The sequence below is a fragment of the Saccoglossus kowalevskii genome, chromosome 9 (genome assembly GCF_978046115.1).
Source record: "Saccoglossus kowalevskii chromosome 9, keSacKowa6.1, whole genome shotgun sequence".
Lineage (NCBI taxonomy): Eukaryota > Metazoa > Hemichordata > Enteropneusta > Harrimaniidae > Saccoglossus > Saccoglossus kowalevskii.
The window spans coordinates 31,218,781-31,238,074 of NC_140649.1; the positions used below are offsets into that span (position 1 = coordinate 31,218,781).

Below are 19,294 nucleotides of genomic sequence, written 5' to 3' on the forward strand. Positions count from 1 at the left end.
AGTGTATACAGGCCATATCTCAACAGCCACCAAGCCATTATTGTGTTTGTACTGGGCCATGCCATGCCAATGCACCTGGCATACGGTGACAATTTTCAATTGGAATATTTTAAACATACAGCAATCTCTGCTGGTAATCGGCATCCCTGTGGAGTTTAAGAGTTTATAAGCAGGCATTTGTTCCATGGCTTAGAATGCTAGCAATGGAATGCACTTTTTGACTGACACTCAGGAAGTGTGAACTCATCTTTATCAACTACTATAATGTTTACAAGAATTTTAACTAGGTACCATTTTTCAATACAACATGAAAACACTGAAATGTTGATCCAACAGTTGTTTTACTTGAGCCCCTCTCAAAAAACAACAACAAATGTTTGCAATCCATTTTTTGAAGATCAACTACAGCAGCGAAACTTGGCATACGAATTATTATTATACATCTGTCACCGTAACGCCATAAGTTACAGCGTGCCGTAAAATAGAATGATTACGCACGTAAACGTCCTCTAATAATAAACACAAACATGGCTGCCACCAGGGTTTGTCATTATGCGAAAGTTTGTTTACGTTGCTCTTTGATTGACAAGTCACTGTTGATGTTATATGCAAATGAGTTGCTGGCCTCAGTTAAGGTGCGGCGATGTGTAACTTTCTGTCCGCGACCCTGTTTAACTTACCCCAAGCGCTATCAACTAGTCTTGCAAACTACAAAAAAAAGACAAGACGTAGACGCTTCCAGCATGCAAGCGGAATACAAAAAACATACAGTTGTAAATGATCAGTAAACTTTTTCACTCTTATCTCGCAACATGTCGACAACTTCTAGCCTGGCAGCTTCCAGTGGAGTACTGTTAAATATTTTTTTTTTCACGCATTTTTTTCTCCGAAGGCATTATAAAACTGACTAATTATACATTTGTCGTTTCGCTGTAACAATCATCGTGCTGATAGCATTGTGATGTAGTAGTGGATAAACACCATTCAGACCATTGCTGTGCTGTCATCGATAACTAACTTTTCAGTGGCAAAATATACAAACGTGAAATGCTCGGTTACTTAAAAATAAAAAATACCCCGAAAATTACAGAAACATCGGCAACGAGATGCTGTTTTTAAACACCGCGGAAAAATCACGCACTCTGCAATGCCATCTCGGTTACCTTAATCGGAAACCCTTTTGTCAGCTAGCATGCATCTGTAGCGATGTCGCAAAGTACGTTGTACGGCCGTGCTCGGCGACCTCTGGTACTATGGCACTCTATGAATGAGGTATTTCCAGAGGTCAGGGTTTGTTTTAATTTTTATCGACCCGTCTCGTCTGCTCGTAGTTGAATGAAACCTGTTTCCATTTACTATAGTTGTCTTCCATTTCGACTTTTTCTTACCGGCGTTTGAGCGATTGAGTACAAAAACTGTGAATAGCCGTTGTGTAGCAAAATATTACGGCCCATTTTAACCTGGCCGTCTAACTTCGCTCGGTCCATTTCACCAGAGATCGTGAAAAACTGCGTCATACAGAGTATTTTTTAAAGGTTTGAGGAAAGGTAAATTTAGACTCAACCCACCCAATGGGGATCGCTATGTTTGTATAACTGTATGAATATCTCATTGACTTTACGTAATCCATTGTGCCCCTCCCTAAGTGGAAAAGATAACAAGACGCCATGACAGTTTTCACGCAAGGTTTTGACTCTGCGGACGATTTTACGTCAGTTTCCCTAGTATTGTAAATATTTTTATTTTATTTTTTTATTTGATGATTGAACATCAGCAAGCATCGGTGTATGATGGATTTTGGCATGTCGTCGTAATGCAATAGCCATTTTTGTGGACGATTAACGTCACTTTCATAAAACGGGCATTATCTCCGTTCGTGTTTTCTGGTTGGTCAGAGAGATTGAAAATTAATTAGCTCCCACAGTTTCTGTCAGTTTGTCTTGACATTTTCACACTATTTTGACAACATCTCTACGAACAAAATGACGTCTGGGCTTATTTTTAAAGCTTTGGATTCTCGGACAATGACATTCGAAGTGTGAAATACTGACCGGGATTGAATATACGGCACACATCCTGCTTGACAACTTTGTAATATGAAAACAAAACATACTATATATACGCCTGGACACCCCTCTGTTAATAAACAACTGACAAACGTTGTGTGAAAGTTTCACTCAAAATAAACAAGAATTGTGCGAGCTATTTAGATTTGAACTTCCATAGTAAACTGAAAACACAAGTGGAGATAATGCATAAACATTCACTCAGTGAGAAGTTTGCTAATGCTCATAATTAAAATGGCTGTAACAGTTCCAAATTTAAACCTATTATCGTTTTGTAAAAAGGTAAATATAGTGCATAATATGGAGATCCCATCATTACTTTTTTTTCACCATGTTTCTTTTTGATTATTTATGTACAGCCTTGCTAAATCTTGCTAAGCATTCAAAAGAGAGAATGTTTGTACCAGTTTTCTATATTTTAAAATCGTCTCTTGAGTATGTTCCACTATTCACAATGCTGTGAAATTTTAACAGTCTATAGCTGAGACTGTTTGGATAATAAAAAGCAAAAAAAAAGAAAATTCACTTCCAAGTGCCCACGAACCTGCATCTATACCTTAAGGATGTCAGTAACCGTGACTCCCTGTTTTAATTGCACAATGCGCGACAGGAAAACAACTACCAGAATCATTGTACATTTCGAACTGTTCATGAAATGAAAGAATACGTTGAATGCTATTCACCTGATGACCCCTCCCCAAGGTATTTATTCATAGGGGTTTTTCACTTACATTAAGGTAGATACAAATTACAATGAAATTCACTACAGAATGCACTAAGGACATGTAGATAGCAAATTCAATGAATAAGATTCAGGAGTTACCATAAGACACCGTAATAAGGAATACCTTTATATTGAATTTCCTGATATAATGAACACATAGCATGTCTCCCGTTCAATGTATTACATGTTTCATTATAGTGAACTGTTCCCAATAACAAAGTTATTGCAATTCCCCCAAAGAGTTTGTTATAACAAGGTTTAATACAGACTTACAGTGTGTTGTATTTGTTCTATTAGTATCACATCTTTAAAAAAAACACAGATAAACAAAAAATTGTATAAAATACGACTTATTATGACCATAGGCATATCTCTCATTTACATATTAAAGCATTGCTAATACATGTAGAACACACACACGGTGACTACTATGCATAGCTAATTATATCACCATGTCGCCATTAAAGGAACACTTAAGCCTAATCTCACAACAAATTTACTTTCTGGATTAAAATTACAATGGATAACAAAATATAGATTAACTTTGTAAACAACATAAACAATAATGTCCCATGATTCTTTGGAGCAATCCCTGGGCTTGGAAGGTTCCCCTTTAAGCCTGTCAGTGAGATGTGTACAAACAATGATGACATCACATACAGACACTGTTTTATTTTGAAAATCATAAATAATGAAAATTTACTGGTTTTATACACTCTGCTTATACCCTGCATGTCATCATAGCAACGCAGTAGCATGCCAGTAGTGCTTCAAACTACACAATGTACCAAGTATGCACCCACTTTGAAATGCACATTCACAAACACCGTCTACAACCATATCAACTTCTTTCTTCTCATAGTTATCAGCCGCAAATCTCAGATGACCCAAAAATTATGAATTAACAGCGTGACGGAAAACCAGTCAGGCAGAAATGACCATCCTTGCCCAACGACGACGACGACGACAACAACGAGGTACCATAAACTTGAAAAAAAACTTGTAAAATGTTTAATTTTCAAGATTTCAGGATTGAAAAAAATTCACAGAAACTCCACGTTCACTACTACTAATTTTCACTGACTCATAAAATTCACAAAAATGTTGTCTTCCACCAAATTAAATTAATTTACTTTCTCATGAAATTCAGTTGATATCTCTCAACTGCTCAAGAAAACCCTGCATAATGAACACAGAAAAGTTTTCTGTCGATGTGAGGACAGTTCAGCATATTTCATAGAGAATGCATTAAAGGTAGCCGGAGGGGACAAAAAGCTATGGTGTGCGTACGCAGGATGGGCTATAGTGAACCATGACACCATGAAGAACTCTTTTGGTACATCGAATACAAGAATGAAAACTTAATTCCAAACCTTCAAAAAAGTGCAACTTGATGTAGCGTGTCTAGGAATACATTTAAAAATTAGCATTTCACAACCAAGAATAGATTTAATTCTATTTTGCAAAAAAAAAAAAATTTACCACCAGCATATTTTTCTCTTCCCGTGGTAGACTCCACTAATCTCATCAGCAAGCTACCTGTCACATTTTCGCTATTGATGTAGATGTTTTGTTAGAGGTACAAACGTATTTTTTTTAATTTCGATGTAGCAATTCTGTCCACAAATAGAGCAACTCCATTGCAAAAGTTTTGAAAAATAAACACAAATGTCTGTATGAACAGGGCAGTCTGATTGGTTGTGGTCTTATCAAAGTACAATAATTATCCACCAATGGACTATCAGGGAAATCCTTAGGTGTTAGATTCTGCTGATCATGGAAATATGACAACGTTTTGTTTCACTGGAAGGAGAGGTGTTGATAATCTAAAACATGTATGCTCAGTCTTTCCTGTTCTTTTAAATAAATCACAAACCATACCAACGTGAAGGATACAGATAGTTTAACACACATACAAGTAAAGTCAGGGGAATTGACGCTTAGCGGACCTATCTCAGCTTTAAGTTCCGGTAAGCTGCTACCGAAATGAGTGATTAATCTTGTATTGTTCTGTTCCCCCATTCATCATCCCGTGTCCAACAATTCAGTACACTGACCTTCTAAGGTGTCGATGAAAGACATCTGACCACTGCCAGTCAATACCTTCAAATTATCAATATGTTTGAAAACTGATCCCCTCACGGCAGAGTCCATATAATAGAAATAGTGCAACAGCATGGCGAGCAGAATGTTGTCTAAAACACACAGAAAAAAAAAAAACTTGCAATCCACGCTCGGTGCACAGCTAGACAGCTGGATAAATCTGGCAGGATCCGACTTCTGTTGACTTCATAACCCCAAACCTCAAAACTATTCATGACAAAAATGAACAGAAGTGCTTCGGAGGAACAACTTCTTTGCATCAATCAAAACGTCAGTCATGAGAAAAAAAAATTAACACCGAGGATAAACCTTTTAGTTGCACTCTATCATGAATATTGAACACAAATCAGTTGTCATGGAGAAATTAGTTACTAAGCAACCTGTCATATTCTGTGAAGGATCTAGGTTCAATCTTTGGTTTTCCATACTGGTAGCATATGTATTTTTATCTATCTTTCTTTTTACAAATTGTTAATATATTGCAAGACTTTACTTTAGTATTTCTAACAAAGAAATGCACCTATTGCAAACAGTAAACAAAAAAAACGATTGCAATAGATATCCTGTTGATTATACGATATATGCCTGGGTGAGAAAAACATGTTATCACACACAGACTTGGCTTTTGAGGCAAAAGTATGCTATATACACATGTACGTAACAAAAAGAGTGATTTTTTGCTTTTCAGAATAGCCACCTGCGAAAGAAAAAAGGGGAAAATTGTAGATCACCATTCAGCAGAGACTATTTATGATCAATAACGTATGCAGCAGCATAATTTTGTGCATTTTTAAAATTTGTCATTAAAATTAAAATTATTCTCAACAAACTTGCACAGCTGCCGAAACAAAAACACCCATCCCAGTCAGCTTTACCAAGCTGATCGGTATTAAAAGACAGGGTTTTTGTGATGTCGGAAGCTCTATGTTGACTTATCGATGTTTGCAGTCAAATAAGGTCTGATGAATATTTGTACTAAAGAGGCCTGTAATTTATGAAATCCGATCTCCAGAAAAATTGATGCACACCTTTATAGAGAGAACTTTTTGTTAAACTGCAATCATTTTGCGACATCATACATGAAACCTGACACGCCAGCTTTTCGAGACAGACGTAGGGTTGTAACGTTCACACAATGGTGTGAGTAGAAATTAGTATGCAACACAACTTCAATAAAGTCCAAGAGTAACCGTAGACGATGATCGTTATTGAACGCTATTCTAGGGAGAGATTTCAAATAAGACGCATCAGCTTTGATGTCAAATATCACCTATTTTTTAAAGGTTATGAATGGATTCAATAACGAACAGTTCAAGTGGTTTTGACAGCATCTATTTTATACACAGGGAAAACCTTCAAAGCATTGTTGTCAAAATGTAGATGCAGTGCATTGAGGTTTACAGTTGAAACTGTACAAATATGAATTAGAAATCAACTTTGGAATTGTGATTCGCTTCTGCCCTTTTAGTGTCATAATTTTTCCTTTTACTTTATTTTATAAAATTTCTTTCTTAATTTTGGAGCAAATAAATATAATTTTCCCATAAGCAATAGGTCTTGTTCAAAATTAAAAAAAAAATATATATAAAAGTTTGCATGCATAACAGACGACAAACGTTGACTTTAGCGATCAAATGAAGGTAACCTATAGAAAATGGTGAAACGTGCAATACAGTGACTCATTAGGGGGTTGTATATGGTGGTTATAATCCCACCAGCAGACAACAAACCTTCTATTCATCATTGTCTCATCAAAGAAAACAAGTGAGCACTAAAAACCTGATAGTTATTATCCTAATTAGCAGCAATAAGGAAATTGTTATCTTGTATGTCAGAATGGACATGGCCTTATCACGTCAAATAAAGTAGGATTTAATCACAGATAAAACCAGATAATTGCTGTATTGACAGAACGGAAACAAGTTAAAGATTTGAAAATCACAAAATCATCATTAAATTTAGAGAACTTGACATTCTTAGTGACAACTTGATGAAAAAAAAATTGTTTCCAATACATATTTTTTTTAAATATGGTGGATGATTTAGAGATAACCATCCATATCCTGATTTCCTGAAATGTTTCATTTTTGAATTCATGTAGCAGTGATTATTTTTTTTAATCTCTTAGTCTTTTGCAATTTTCTCAATAAGACACAAAATTGCTAGTCATTACAGCATGGTTTCAATATGCATTTAGAAAACAATGCTTAGATATTAGGACTGTCGCCGTACCAGAAAACCGCATGACAAAACGCTCACATAAACACACACAGATGGTTCAATTCGACAGAAAAGATTAAACACAGTATCAGACTTTCTTCTGGTCAATACCATCACTTAGGGGAACACAGATTAGACTTCTTTTCTTTTTCTTTTTTTTATTTCCTTCTTCAGATCTCAAGCCGCTAATTCAGAACATTCTGGGTTGGTGGATTACTTGCCCTTCATTTCACATGAAAAGAGTTCGGGGGATACTTGCCGAGCGGCTCGTATGAATGGTTAATGATGAATGCAACAGTGAAAAGATCATCAGAAATCAGCGTGCTAATAGACATGACCACCAAAGTCGAGTGAGGCTGCCAGCCACCAATAGTAAAGCTGGCGAACCAAGGTGAGTCACTTGATAACTCAATTCACATTCGCAGAATCATGACTAGCTGGAAGGTATGAAACATGGACAGCCAGTGTTGTCGCCTAATTAGATACAGTGAGGCACCGAGTGTGGACTCTACTTGAAAGAACACAGTGATGCAAAGAGGCCTGGTGGACCATCGTAATCCATTTTGACCTCACACATAGCAAGCACACACAAAAGAGTCGCCACAATGAAAGAAAGTTTTTTTGTACCCCGAGGGTGAGCAAAGAACAGCAATGAAAGGGTAAACCTTAAACTTTGAATAATTTGGGTGGGGAATTCAAGCATAAACATTGATAGAGCAAGGAATTCAGTCGCTATATTGCTCTCTGGTCTGTCAATCACTTTAATGGTTTGTGTTGCGGTTACTATTTCAAACTAACCCAATTCATTCGTATCCAATAGTTTTGTAATCACCTGTTTAGAAAGATCCAACCTGAATTGGTCAACAGCACTACATGTACTAACTCCCTAACTCACTCAGTTAACTCCCTAACTCACTCAGTTAACTCCCTAACTCACTCAGTCAGCTTCCTAACTCACTAGGTTAACTCCTTAATTCACTCAGTCAGCTTCCTAACTCACTCAGTTAACTCCCTAACTCACTCAGTCAGCTTCCTAACTCACTAGGTTAACTCCTTAATTCACTCAGTCAGCTTCCTAACTCACTCAGCTGACTCCCTAACTCACTCAGTTGACTCCTTAACTCACTCAGTTGACTCCTTAACTCACTCACTTGACTCCCTTACTTACTTAGATCAATTGTACATCATGATGAATTATAACCAATATATTTTTCTCACTTTTACAATTTGGTCCCGACTAGAAAAAGCCACCTTCGTATCACTTGCGATACATACTACTATGAGTACATTAACGCTATTATCTAAAAAATGTGGTTTTAAGTTTTCTAACCACAATCACCACACACACAAAAACAAGGTCTTGTTTTCTTCTTTTTTGTTTGTTTACAACCGTTATGCTTTAAACCGATAATACTCATCTTTCTCACTTCAAATGAGAGCATTGAGACATGTGATTGGATGATGGCCAATTAGTTGTGTGCTTTGTTCATTTACCATTTTAGTTTCATCAGATAATAAAGAGAAGAAGAATATCCCACAATTCATCTATTGCAGAACAATAACAGTCCTTGAACTGTGTTTGTGACCTGGATGGCGTAAATACTTGTTAAAAACTTGTGCGACTTACATACAAGTTTTGTTTTATATGCAAGAGCGAATTTTATATGAATTAGTTAACTTCAATCCTTATAGAAAAGACTCGTGCTTGTGTATTGTCAAAAAAATCTTTAAAACCTGTTATCAAAATCACAAAACAAGGACAAACATAGTTGATTGCCTGTAAACAAGTGTTACCGGTAGCAGAGCCATCTCAACGCTGGGAATTCAGCTATTGATGTAGATATACATCATGAAGACTTGACAAGGAAAATGAATGAAGTATAAATGATAGGAGAACATAGACCCTGAATGCATAGATTGTTTTTAAATTACCGGTATACTGTAATCTGTAACTTCAGTGTCTCAACAATCATACTCACTGTAAAACCCTGTGATGAGATAAATTTCTTTTACATAAAATTTTTGAAAAATAACCCAAATAAACGCAGTACCCAAAACAATTAACAATCCTTTTTTTTGCACTTTTACTACAATAGGTATCTGTATATATATATACATACAAGGAAGTACAATCACCAATGCAATTTTCTGAAAAATAATTTGAAGTATGTACTCTCCCATACATGTATGAGTCCCATGTGTGATAAACGTACACATAAAATACCATATTTGTTTACACAAAATTCAATGATTGTGGAACAAATAGAAATAATAAAAAATGTAAAATGAGGAAAAACGACAAATAGGGAATCTTTTGTTTTTCCCGAACTTTACATTTAGTGATAGGTGAAAAGTCCGCAACTCTGGCATAGTATAAGGACACATTCAAACAAGCAGCCTATCGGCTGAGATAGCTCCGCTGTTAGCAATGCACATTTCAATTAAAGAACTGAAGACATCATTAGAAAATGAACAATATGTATAGTATCAAAGCAATCGGACTTACAGTTTTTAACAAGAAGTCGAAAATATCACTTTTTACCAAAAATGACAAAAATATTCACCAAAATTAGAGAATTGAAGATACCATCACAAAATGAACAAATCTGAGAGAGGTCCACATGTAGTACCTATATATGTAATATCAAAGCAATCAGACTATTGGTTTTTTACAAGAAGTCGAAAATATCACTTTTTACCAAAAATGACAAAAATATTCACCAAAATTATAGAATCGAAGATATCATCACGAAACGAACAAATCTGAGAAAGGTCTACATGTAATATCTAAATATGTAATATCAAAGCAATTGAACTATTGGTTTTTAACAAGAAGTCGAAAATATCACTTTTTACCAAAAATTACAAAAATATTCACCAAAATTAGAGAATTAAAGATATCATTACAAAATGAACAAATCTGAGAGAGGTCCACATGTAGTACCTATATATGTAATATCAAAGCAATTGCACTTGTGGTTTTTAACAAGAAGTCGAAAATATCACTTTTTACCAAAAATTACAAAAATATTCACCAAAATTAGAGAATTGAAGATATCATCACGAAATGAACAAATCTGAGAGAGGTTCACATGTAGTACCTATATATGTAGTATCAAAGCAATTGGACTTGCGGTTTTTAACAAGAAGTTGAAAATATCACTTTTTACCAAAAATGATAAAAATATTCACCAAAATTAGAGAATTAAAGATATCATTACAAAATGAACAAATCTGAGAGAGGTCCACATGTAGTACCTATATATGTAATATCAAAGCAATTGCACTTGCGGTTTTTAACAAGAAGTCGAAAATATCACTTTTTACCAAAAATGACAAAAATATTCACCAAAATTAGAGAATTGAAGATATCAACATGAAATGAACAAATCTAAGAGAGGTCTGCCCAAGGTACATATACACCAAGTATCAACAAATTCAGGCTTGTAGTTTTCAAGAAGAAGTCAAAAAAGTAAAACATTGACACGGACGACAACGACGGACAATCACTCATATGATAAGCTCCGCTCGACAAAGTCGACAGCGGAGCTAATAAAATATGCGGATACGAGAATTTATATTTAATATGGCAACACGACTAATGTCATTACGGCATCAACTACTAATTCGTATAATAACCATCCAGTAATAAATTAACTAAAAAAACAAAAACAAATTTCCTGTCTTTTAACTTTTTAACTAACCTGGCCGCAAGACATTTTTAGGGTACATACTCTAGAGTAATCACTCACTCTGTACTGGAACTTCATAAGGGTGAAAGTGGCTAACACATGAATTATTGCATGTGTCTGTCAAAAAAACCAAAACTATGTATGTACAGTTGTATTTTGACCAATTTTTTCATTCAAAATGATTGCCATGGTAGTAATTACATAGTTTTTTACAAAATTCATCTAAAGTCTAAAAATGTGTTTTTCTCACAATCACCACTACGATCACAAAAACAAGGTCTTTCCTCTGTTCTTTTTATGATTGTCTTCAGCTTTTAGTCTTTAATCCGATAATACTCATCTTTCTCACTTCAAATAAGAGCATTGAGACATGTGATTGGATGATGGCCAATTAGTTGTGTGCTTTGTTCATTTACCATTTTAGTCCCATCAGATAATAAAGATAAGAAGAATATCCAACAATTCACATATCGCCTCTTAAAGCAGCCCTTGAACTGGGAACATGTATCTACTGTTTTCATGTTTCTGATAATATGTAATTCATAACACAATTATCACCATGCATGACTGCCCTTATCTTTTATCCACCTTTGAAACCGCATAGTTTGTCTATCCCACACACTTTTTTTTGGACTTATATTCGTTCTATAAGTAACAAATGTACTTCATCAAACACAATTTTGAGATATGGTGAGAACCACTGGTAAATTCACCAAAAATAACTATTTTCACCAATGTTTGACCTGTGTGGGAAATAGTTTGGTGGCCATATATTTTTATCTGTGTTTTGTAAACAACAGCATAAAATAAACTCAAATTTTTTGTTTTGTTTTTTTCTTTTATTTATACAACCATAAAAACAACTTCTGTAGTATGTTTTTCGTGTTGAATAAAAATTATTATTATTATTATTATTATTATATTGAAAAATTCAAAGAAATCATTTGGTTGAATAAAAGCAAACTATCTTAAGGATGACTACAGCTACAGTAAATTTAATACTACAAATTTGTGTTGTTTTGCTGAGTACTATCAAATAAATGATACCCATACTTGTTTCCATGGAAACACTGACTTTGTAATTACCCTATAGCAACTAAGCCCCACCATGGCAATCATATGTTCTACAGCAGATGCACTTCTAGTATCAGTCTTCCGATAAGAAATATACATGTACAAAAACACAGAATAAACTACAATAACAAACAGCCTCAACAATGGTTTCCATGGTAAAATCCCCAGGATTGACAGCTCCATATCATGCATTACAACGAGGTGATCAATGATATTCCCAATAAATTAACTCTCTAAATAGTTGTACATAAGCATGCACTGAAAGCAAATAGCACACTCGTAAGTTTGCTGAACATTTAAATAAATCAATCAACTTTCTGTCCACATGTTCATTCATTAAATATAATCTGCATATCATTTACATATATTATCATTAAATTTACATAAGCACAGAAATAACTGGATTTCCCACTAGTGATAAAGGTTATACTTCAGGGGGATGTTGTCCTATTAATGTATTAATACATACAGCAATAAGTGTTGACATTTTAGATTTTGATTGGTTTGGTGAAAGTAATGCCAACAAGAGGAATTTATTTCATGGAAGGTTAAAGATATATGATCTAATCTGCATAAATGCAACAATAAATTAACTGCAAAATAAATAAATACAGGTCTTTATTAACAATAACACTATATAGTGATACAGTGTTAGCAAATATTGTACTTGCAGAGGCCACAGCCAGAGGCTACAATGAACTGTGTGGCAAATGTGGAAATATTTATTCCATTCTGTGCTTTGTACATGCCTGGAGGCTGGGAATTTCACTCTTGACGATGTTGGTTGCTATGAATACCACAGTATACAATTGCAAGCACATTGCAGGAGTGCTCAACAGTACGTGTTCCATCTTTAAATACTCAACTTTTGAAAAGTAAGAGGGCTAACAAATTATTTTTTTGTAAACGGGAAAAAATAACACAAAATGATGAAACACAACTAATCATAGACTAGGGCAAACAGCACATTAATAGAGTAAAAAACAAAACACGGCAAAAAAAAAAATTGTAAGAATCACAGACTGAAAAATTGCAAGCCTCCATCAAAGTGATACCAACTCTTATTTTAGACTTTCTGTAAAGAGGCAAATACCATAGTGAGAAAGTCATTGATGCCACTAAGTAAGTGAAGCGAAAACTTCTGTCTGAAGTTAGAGCTTGAAGGGAAAGAGTGATAAGCCAACAATTGACACCAGTCTAGATTTCGACATTGTGACTTTCAGAGATTCTACATGTGTGGTATACATGGTTGACATAGTTGTATCTTTTGCAATCCATAATTACCTAGCCCTAGCTGACCCAGAATGTTCAATACTCCAATGCCCAATTCTACTACCATCTTGATTACAACAGTTTCATCAACAAGTTCTCCAAACGGTTCTTTTTCCAGATGTGTGGCAGGGTATACAGTTGCAGCAATTGTAAACTTTTATTCATAGCATATTATGGGATACTGAACAGACCCCAGTAAACTCTACTCAATTTTTTTTTTTTATTATTTTTTTTATTTATTTTTAGCAATTCTCTTTAGAATACAGAAATAGCATTATTTATTGCACAGTTATAAATAGTGTTATGTTAGGGATAGTCCATCAGAAACTTTGAGGAGGAAAAATATATCGGGGTGTCAATGTCGTCCCCCCCAGAGGTTATAATGGTCCATCCCTTATTTACCAACTTAAACAAAGCAAACCCTTGGAAACTTTCATCTGCTCGGCACATCTGGCAATGTGCGTACAAGCACTACTTAAGAGTCAGCGATTCATTTTACAAAACATTGTAATTCTCAACTATTTCAAATAACCGTCTTGAAATCAAACAGAAAAGAAGGAAGAGAGGGAGGGAGAAAAACACCTTCTACACCCCCCTTTTGTTGGCCTCTTTTTTTTTTTCTCCTCCCTGAAACCTTAAACATGCTTTATTATTTGTCTAGACAGAGGTGAGGACAGAAACACCCCTGCTGTGGATGTCAACTTGCCTGCCCTCTGTCATACAAATACTGTGCCAAGTCAAATTCTATTAGTGTGGTTATTGAGCTGAATTACCGTATCTGTCAAACCGTACTTGTCCAAAGATGGATTTTTGATCGTACTACGATGGCCTATGACTCTACTAATTGTTCTTTCCAGGCAAAGTAATTCAAACTTGAAAAGGCTGGCAGGAAATGCCGTATTAGCTTCAATAGCCTCAATCCAATTCACACATACAAAAAAAGTAAATAAAATAAACTAACTCATTAATTTGATTTGGCACACATGAAACTACAGTAAAAATACTTTTTATTTTCTGGAAGTCGGGAAAGCGCTGATATGCCAAAGGCTTGATTGCTCACCACTCGAGTGAAGAAGCTTGACATCAGAATACTCTGGTTTGCTACCAATGCTAGGAAGAAACAATACGTGCCCTAGTTTTTCAACAACACATGTATACTAAATTTACTGTCGGAGCATGGGTGCTGAGCAAATAGAGAACGCTAACACTCAGCAAGCAGCCAGAGCAAAAGATATATGTGACTGGTTTGCCATCATTGTATACAAAACACCAGGTCTCACCAGAAATTCCGCTGTTTATTTATGACTTTGTGTGAAGTAAGCGTGGCTTATAATATCCGGTGTCCCATTTCCACACTTTTTTTCTATGACCCCCACACGGGGTTAAATATTCTGTTATCCTGGTCAAGCCCATCACTACTCGCATGATAATTTTTTTTTTTAAAAAAACCTTTCAGACTTATAGCAAGAGTGGTCCAACACCAGAAACATTAAATCGCAAGTTCATGTATTGTTTTCCCTTCAACCTAAGTGACCCCAAGACTCCACGGCTGCACTGCGTTTTTTTGTCACTCTCTGTGTTAAGTGTCGGGACTCCACTGTGACTTCACCCAACTTTGGCCACATTATGGTGTCCCTGTCTGTGTTAAGTGTTTCTCAATTGTACAAATCTAACACCATGGTGTCTACCAACATTTAATAGCCTTTTATATTTCCTAAGAAGTGATCTAATAGGATGGAGTAAATGGCGCCGCATCCACAGACAAAAAAAATAATTTTCAAAGCTAACAATGGTAGACAACCAATTTCTAGTCATCTTTCAGTGCCGACATCATCTGACCATGAAAAGCAATCAGCGTGCGAGTCCTTGCGGTGGTGACTGCAGTTCCTACAAAAAGTTCATTCACAGAGTGATGTACAGGGGTTTTGGGACTTGAAGTAATACACTTTCACTAATTTATCTTCAATTTTATTGTTAGTCGCTCATGAGGTTTTTTTCTACCTTATCATATATCCTCCATTTCATTAAAATGACATTATGTTAAACGCTGATGATAAGTTACCTCCTTAGGACACACAATGTATACGTACATGTTAAAATAAAATATCAAACACATACAAACATTCTTGGAATAACCACAAACTAGAAAAATTGGGGGTAGTGGGGATAGAATCTGACCAATCAAAAACACAGTGCGAGTTAGCATTGAAACTCAGCAACCAATCAGTCGCTTTGATTACAGAGTCACATAAAGGTCATTTGGCCAATCAAAGCAACGTAGACAGATGTTACACTGATTGTTCAGTTGGTCCCAGAGTTCTCAACACAGCAGTTAAAACTGACCATAAAGGCGACGTCTGGAGGGAAATCGTGTAATGAACAAAAAACTAAAAACTGGTGTCTACGCCAGTGTAATGAAATTTAATGAGGGGATGAAACTGTCCATCCCTGGAAGTCACCCCTACCAATGATTGATATAATCAGCCAGTTAAATACTTTCCATCTATGCAGGCAACATGTTTTTATGATTACAATTTTACAACTTTCTTAGAGTTCTTTTTTTTCATGGCGGTAATGAAAGTCGGTGCGCAATGTAGGTTTATCACAGTCCTGGCATAATTCGCCATACAACTATAAATAAGAGGTATCTGAAGCACAATAGACGATAAATCAACGGTGTAATAATGAGGGAAGGGAAGAAGGTGAGACAGAATCACTGAATAATCTACGCTTGCACCCACTTTTTTTCTTTTCGCATAGTAACGCTTATTTCTGTCACTGATCCAATCATCACTAGCAGCAAGTACACTACAAATCTGTTGTACATTTTCTTGGAGGAGACGAAAATGACCTCCGACTTCAAACATCAATTCACCGATGTCTAGCAGCCAGGATTTCTTGAAGTGTGTACCCAAACTCTTGTTTCAATATGTTCACTTTTTGAGACAATATTTACATAGACCGATATCGATCTTGTCGATTGAAAATTCTACATAAAAAAAAAAAGGTGACCCGTTTCTGAGCTACTGCATGACCTGCAATTTGTTAATAGGCAATGATGAATAGGTTGGGTAAGTAAATTAAATACTGTGACCAGAATTACATGAAATTGGTGCTTCAGGGGAAAATAGCATTTTACATTTTGACTAACACCATCCTAGGTAATAGTTGAAAACTTTTCTGCTGTAAACACTTTCTCAAACAATTCTATTTACCTACATGTAAATATAAAGATTGTAATTTGATTTTAAAGTTTTGTAATTAAAGTCAACAAATTTTTTATACAAATTATATTCAACATTAAAAATTGGAAAATGCAAAGGGAAGAGAAAATGTTCAAACATAGTCATCACTAAGAGTAAATCAGAAATCAGTAAAGCACCAAAAATAAAAACAGTATGGCGCAGAAACACTTGAACAAATCAATGGGAGAAAACTAATAACCTCCCAATCTGATTAAAATCTGATGTAGTGTACGGGCTTTAATTATTTTGGCTATAAACTTATTTTAATTTTATTTTTTATTACTTTTGTTATTAATGCCCTTTTATTTTATTATTTTACTTTGATTTTGATTTTGTGATTTTTTTTTAATTCCGCCCTACCTACATCTGAACCGATGCCTATGTAACGAGATTTCAACGAGACCCACTATCGACGATTTTAGTCAACGAATCACAGACCTCCTTCTATAGCGCACATGATGGCGTCACCGGGCAGAGTCTGATGGCAACACACTCAAATAAAATGGCGGATTATACCGACCGAGAAAAACACGGCTTTTCGGTAAGTTTATCATTGTCAAATGCAACGAAAGTCATTTTTATGTTAATATTGTGGCTCGAATGGTTCGACTTTAGATCGTTATTTTGCATAGTTATTCTGGGAGTGACGATTTTGTTTCCACCGGTTCGACCGAACACCAGTGTCTTTTTCCAGTCGCCTGCCCTGGAGACGGGTGATGTTTTGTTGACGATCGGGCCAAAATCGTCTACGATATTGAAGCCGTAAATATTCATCAAATTGTATCAACATTTTGTACATTATACAATAACTCTTTATTAAAGTAATTGAGCTGATTTGGACTGGAATAAAATATTTTTTATTTGGAACACATCGCAATTGATCAGGAAATATTGTTTTGCTCCAATTTTCTGCGTCGATGCCGTGGGCCGGTGACCGCTATACAATTTAAAATCAGTTTGCATTGTTTACTATAGCTGTTTACAGTGTTCTAATCATTACGATTTACTTTTTTTTTGCTTCCATTCTAGATAATTATGCTCAGTGATGTAAAATTGAAGCGATGACTGAATGAACGAACCTTGGCTGGCGAAGATGTATCTGGAAGTGTACACATTTGTTGGAAGTGAAAAAAATATTCAATGAAATGACAAAAATTGTAAAATGCTGTGGAATTTCTTTTGCAAATAAAAATATACTAGCAATTTTCTATTAATGGTTTATTCAAGTGGGCAAAATATAAATGTACAGAAGAATTGCCCGTATACACTGAAAAGTAAGCAACCGACAGCCTGTATAAAAGGGGGACTGTGATTGGCTGTTACTTACGCGAGATTTGAACGGGACTTACATAGGCGTCGGTTCAGATGTAGGTAGGGCGGAATTAAAAAAAATCAAAATCAAAGTAAAATAATAAAATAAAAGGGCATTAATAACAAAAGTAAAAAAAAAAAAATTAAAACAAGTTTATAGCCAAAATAATTAAAGCCCGTACACTACATCAGATTTTAATCAGATTGATAACCTCCTCTTTGACCCAGAAAAAAAAAACTGTACCAGTGAACATTTTGTTTCTATTACTCCAATTCAGACTGTCAGGTGCTAAAAGTGACAGAGAGAATTATAGGAACAACTGCCAGGCCAACAAGAGTATTAGTACTATTTAATGAGCAGTTCTTAAAAATCTAACACCAGCATGACAGGGAATTGTGAGGCCTTATCAGGGTTATCGCCAAACTTTTCACATCTGTCAATTCATTATGCATGAATTCCCTGCCTTCCCTGCAAGTATTCTCTTGAAAAGCCAGATTTCATTTTTTGACCCCCTGACTATAGTTACATGTTTTTTGTGAGCTAAATCCAACCTGTCTCCAACATCTGTATCTACTGTTTAAACAGTTATTTAGCTTTCCATAATTCTATTCAGGGGCTGAGGATTTCATTTAGATGAGAATGCAGATAATCTAAAAGTACTGTAATAATGTTTCCCTCCAAAATTTTGCATAGTCATATGTAATTTTCCAATATTTTCAAAAATGTTTGGGCACAAATTTGAATAAAGTAATGTAGCTTTTTTGCGAAAGATTAGAAATGTTGATTTTAGCACTCAAAAGTTGAAAATTCATGAACTTTTAGTAGAAGTGAACATTTCTGTCATAGCAACGTCCTTAAGCACTTTGAACGCCATACATTAAGGAGAAACATTTTGCATATTTCTTTGTTTTTGTTTTATTTCCAATTGCTTTGTTAATTTTGAACCAAAAAAACTGATCAGATACAGCGATTGATAGAAATTTTTTCGAAAAAATATGGAAACAATTTTGCAGGTTGATATTGAAAAACAAAAGCGAACTTTGGCGATCAAAAGAGTTAAAGGTCAAAAGGTCAAATCATCAAACAATGACACATTCTCGTTGCGTAAATTTATATTAGACGAAGTCTGTGAGCGCTGAACACAAAATGGGATCCTTGTCTCAAAATAGGGGTTGCTCGATATTCTGGGGAGGGGGTATCTGGGAAGCTGAATTTGCAGTAACAATAACTTTCTCAATAAATTTTACGTAAAACTCAACCAACAACAAAAACTTGAAATATTGAAAATAATGCATAAATCACCTGTCAGGTACAAACACGGTAGCAAGAACATTTCTAGAAAAGGATGTTTTGCTGACATTTAACCTAATCAGTAGCAGCACAAAAATTATCACATTTAATTTTTTCAAAAGGGATATATAATATAGATTCAAGTCACCAATTTTTTTCTTTTTTTTAACCAGATCCAAAATATTGTATTGAAGAAAAACAGTCTGACAAAAAGAAAACATAAGCTAAGCATTCACGACAACCATAAACATCCATTCTATAAGTATGTACAATTTTGTCACCACATGCAATTGATA

The 19,294-nt window shown here is 35.1% G+C and overlaps 1 protein-coding gene and 2 long non-coding RNA genes across 5 annotated transcripts in view; 1 reads left to right on the forward strand and 2 right to left on the reverse strand.

Moving 5' to 3' along the window:
- Positions 1-19,294, reverse strand: part of LOC102802515 (uncharacterized) — a 494,330-nt gene that overhangs the window by 92,341 nt on the left and 382,695 nt on the right. The window lies entirely within an intron of this gene.
- Positions 1-19,294, reverse strand: part of LOC100329057 (receptor tyrosine kinase-like orphan receptor) — a 60,292-nt gene that overhangs the window by 27,600 nt on the left and 13,398 nt on the right. The window lies entirely within an intron of this gene.
- Positions 16,664-17,599, forward strand: LOC146739150 (uncharacterized). Its single transcript, XR_014930626.1, has 2 exons — positions 16,664-16,937; positions 17,426-17,599. It is a non-coding gene; the product is annotated as an uncharacterized LOC146739150 (long non-coding RNA).